At 44.4% G+C, this 4,448-nt stretch overlaps 1 pseudogene; it reads left to right on the forward strand.

The window, feature by feature from the left end:
* Window positions 1-1,366: 1,366 nt before the first annotated feature.
* LOC102735220 (protein lin-28 homolog A-like) lies at window positions 1,367-2,343 on the forward strand (annotated as a pseudogene).
* The last annotated feature ends 2,105 nt before the right edge of the window (window positions 2,344-4,448 follow it).

Consider the following 4,448-nt stretch of genomic DNA (forward strand, 5'->3'; position numbering starts at 1 on the left):
CAGACCAGAATTCAATCAGGAACAAGAGGATCACCCTGCTTTGTCCACCCTGAGAGATTATAGTCTCTCCCCCTGCCCTTTTTGTTTCATTTTGGTTTTGTTTGCTTTTCTGTTGTGGTTTCTGACCTCTTCAGATTTGTCTAGGGTGTATTTTGTTTGGGTCATGGTTGATATTTTGGACTCTGCTCACTTGCTCACCCATCCTTCTTTGGGCAAAATGACTAGAAGGAGGAATTCACAACAAAAGAAAGAACCAGAGACAATGTTCTCCACCACAGAGCTAATGGATATGGATATAAGTAAGATGTCAGAGATGGAATTTCAGGATAGCAGTTATAAATTTAATAGCTAGTCTTGAAAAAAGCATAAATGACAGTACATAATCTCTAAGGGTAGAAATGAGATCTAATCAGGTCGAACTTTAAAATGTTATGAATGAGATGCAGTCTAAATTGGATGCTCTAACAGCTAGGGTCAGTGAGAAGAGAGAATAAGTGATCTAGAGAACAGGCTGATGGAAAGGAAGGAAGCTTAGAAAAAGAGAAAAGACAACTCAAGCCCATGAAGAAAGACTTCGAGAATTTAATGATGTCCTGAAAAGAAAAAATGTCAGAATTATTAGGGTGCCCGAGGGAGTGGAGAGAGAGAGAGGGCCAGTATATTTGAGCAAATCATGGCTGAGAGCTTCCCTAATCTGGGAAAAGAACAAGCATTCATGTCCAAGAAACAGAGAGGACACCTCCTCAAATCAATAAAGTAGATCAACATCCCGACATAAAATAATGAAGCTTGCAAATCTTAGAGAAAAAGAAGCTATCATGAGAGCAACTAGGGAAAGGAGGTTCCTTATGTACAAAGGGAGGAACATCAGAATAACATCAGACCTATCCAAAGAAACCTGGCAGTCCAGAAAGGGCTGGCATGTTATATTCAGGATACTAAATGAGAAGAATATGCAGCCCAGAATACTTTATCCAGCAAGGCTGTCTTTCAGAGTGGAAGGAGAGATGCAGAGCTTCCAGGACAGGCAGAAACTGAAAGGAATATGTGACCACCAAGCCAGCCCTGCAAAAAATATTAAAGGGGATTCTGTAAGCGAAGAGAGACCCAAGAGTAATATAGATCAGAAATTAACAGAGACAATCTACAGAAACAGGGACTTTACAGGCAATACAATGGCACTAAATTCATATCTTTCAATAGTTACTCCGAATGTAAATGAGCTAAATGCTTCAATCAAAAGACACGGTATCAAATTGGATAAAAAAGCAAGAATCATCCATATGCTGCCTACAAGAGACTCAGTTTATTTTATTTTTTAAAAATATTTTATTTATTTGACGGAGAAAGAGTGAGCACAAGCAGAGGGAGCAGCAGGCAGAGGGAGAGGGAGAAGCAGGCTCCCCACTGAGCAGGGAGCCTGATGTGGGGCTTGATTCCAGGACCCTGGGATCATGACACGAGCCCAAGGGAGCCAATTAACTGGCTGAGCCACACAGGCATCCTTATGAGAGACTCATTTTAGACCTAAAGACACCTCCAGACTGAAAGTGAGGGGGTGAGGCCTCCGGACTTCTCTGGAGCTAGCAGCCACCAGACCAGGGGCCCTGGCCAGGTGTTTAGCGGACTACCATGGGCTCTGTGTCAAACCAGCAGTTTGCAGGTGGCTGTGCCAAGATGCCTAGGAGGCGCCGGAGGACGCCGCCCTAGCAGCAGAGGAGCCGCAGCTGCTGCTTGTTGCCGCTGTCTGTAAGTGGTTCAACGTGTGCATGGGGTTTGGCGTCCTATCCATGACTGCCCACGCCAGGGTCGTGCTTGACCCCCCATGGATGTCTTTTTGCACCAGAGCAAGCTGTACATGAAGGGCTTCTGGAGCTTGAAGGAGGGTGAGGCAGTGGAGTTCAGCTTTAAGTAGTCGGCTATGGGCCTAGAGTCTATCAGGGTCACCGGCCCTGGTGGGGTGTTTTGTATTGGGAGTGAGAAGCGACCCAAAAGGAAGAACATGCAGAAGCGCAGGTCAAAGGGAGACAGGTGCCACAACCGTGGAGGTCTAGACCACCATGCCAAGGAATGCAAGCTGCCACCTCAGCCCAAGAAGTGCCACTTCTGCCAGAGCATCAGCCATATGGTGACCTCGTGTCTCCTGAAGGCCCAGTAGGCCCCCAGCTCACAGGGAAAGCCGGCCTACTTTCAGGAAGAGGAAGAGGAAGAAGAAGAAGAAGAAGAAGAAGTAGAAGAAGAAGAAGAAGAAGAAGAAGAAGAAGAAGAAGGAAGAAGAAGGAGGAAGAAGAAGAAGAAGAAGAGATCCATAGCCCTGCCCTACTCCCAGAGGCCCAGAATTGAGCTACCATGGGTGGGAGCAATTCTTTTGTCATCAGGAAGTTTTGAAGAGCAGGCATCAATTGGCAGAGTGGAGAAAGTGGCGGCAAAGTGGGAAGGGCAGCAGCTGGCTCTGCCATGCATCTTAGACTGGGGTCCACATCATCACCCTCCCTTCCCTCTTGGCACAGGGTAGGGGGGAAGGGGTGAGGCCAATGATCTCCAACAGTGCTTTATCCATATGCTCGAGAGGGTTCTGGAGAAAATCCCTCCCTGTGTGCTTTATCTGAGTCTCTGCCCCCAGATCTCTAGCTTTTGAAAGTGGCCTGGAAAGGGAAATTATTTTCCTTTCAAAGAAGGATATGTAATAATAATTTTACCCATGCCAGAATGTAGAGATTTAAGCATGAAACCAGACTAATGGGCCCAACCCATGAACCACTACATTCTGTGGGAGGTAGTCTCTCAGGGGTAAGGCAGGGTTTTTCCACATCTTGTCTCATAACCCACTGTTGGGATATAGGGTGCTGAGGACTGTCTCAAGCAATGGGTTGTGACAGTAGCCACAGGATCGTTGGGGGAACAGCTGAAGACCTACTGCTCCGAAGCTGACTTCCACCCCATTCTGGGCTGATAGAATTTTATTTATTTGCTCCCATGGATAACCACACCTCGGGCCCTGCTTTCTCCAGGATGCCAACGGCACTAGCTGTGTGCAAATGACGTATCTTGTGCATTTGTTTTTGTAATATAAATATTCTGGTTTTGTAAAAAAAAAAAAAAAGAAAGAAAGAAAGTGAAGGGGTGGAGAATGATTTATCACACTAATGGACTTCAAAAGAAACCTGGGGTAGCAATCCTCATATCAGACAAATTAGATTTTAAACCAAAGACTGTAGTAAGAGATGAGGAAGGACACTATATCCTACTTAAAGGGTCTATCCAACAAGAAGATATAACAGTTGTAAATATTTATGCACCCAACATGGGAGCATCCAATTATATAAACCAATTAATAACCAAAGTAAAGAAACGCATTGATAATAATACATTACTAGTAGGGGACTTCAACACCCTCCTCACAGCACTGGACAGATCATCTAAGAAGATCAACAAAGAAACAAGGGCTTTGAATGACACACTGGACCAGATGGACTTAACAGATATATACACAGAATGTTGCATCCTAAAACAACAGAATACTCATAATTTTCCAGAATAGACCACATACTGGGTCACAAATCAGGTCTCAACTGGTACCAAAGGTTAAGATTATTCCTTGCATATTTTCAGAACATAATGTTTTGAAACTGGAACTCATTCACAAGAGGAAATTTGGAAGGAACTCAAACACTTGAAGGTTAAAGAGCATCCTGCTAAAAAATGAATGGGTCAACCAGGAAATTAAAGAAATGAGTGTTCCCATTGCCCTACATTCTCTTCAAAAATTGTTACTGTTTGTTATTTGCTGTTTGGGTATTAGTAATATCCAGCAATACTGAAAATAGTCTGGGGTGGCCCCTTCCCCTCCTCCTAGATATGAAGTTGAATCACAGCCACAGCTACTGTGGAAGGTGTCTTCTGGCCCCATCTTCCCAGAAGGACTGGACACAACTCCAGGAAGATTTGTGGACCACAACATTTGAGCTAAGAGGTGGGTGGGCATAGCCAATAGTGTGTAGAGCAAGGTCAGTTGCTTAGTTGATCAAGGAACTTTGGGTTTGAGTCAACTTGAATTAAGACAACAAAATTATTTACCAGTTTTAGAGATGCTTTTCTCATTACGCCTGGGCAGAGAATCTACCTTGTATCCCTACTCATCACTGAATACAGCCTATAGCTTCTTTGACTAGGGATCCTTACCATAGCACATAAGAAGCTGTATAACTACTTAATATCCCTACATACAGTGGCACTAAAATGGAGAGCACAGCCTGTGGCTTCCCTCACCTGCAGAACAAAACCAATGGCCTTACCTGACCAGGGAAGTTGGTGTACACTCTGGCCTGATTAAGATCCCTAAACAATGAGCTATACAGGCCCTGGATCCCACCCTGCTGCCCTACCAGGCCAAGGAAGCTAATTCATAGCCCCACTTACTATATTAATATAGTAGTCAGTTCTAACCA

Source organism: Leptonychotes weddellii, chromosome X (genome assembly GCF_054177405.1).
Source record: "Leptonychotes weddellii isolate Sample4059 chromosome X, ASM5417740v2, whole genome shotgun sequence".
Lineage (NCBI taxonomy): Eukaryota > Metazoa > Chordata > Mammalia > Carnivora > Phocidae > Leptonychotes > Leptonychotes weddellii.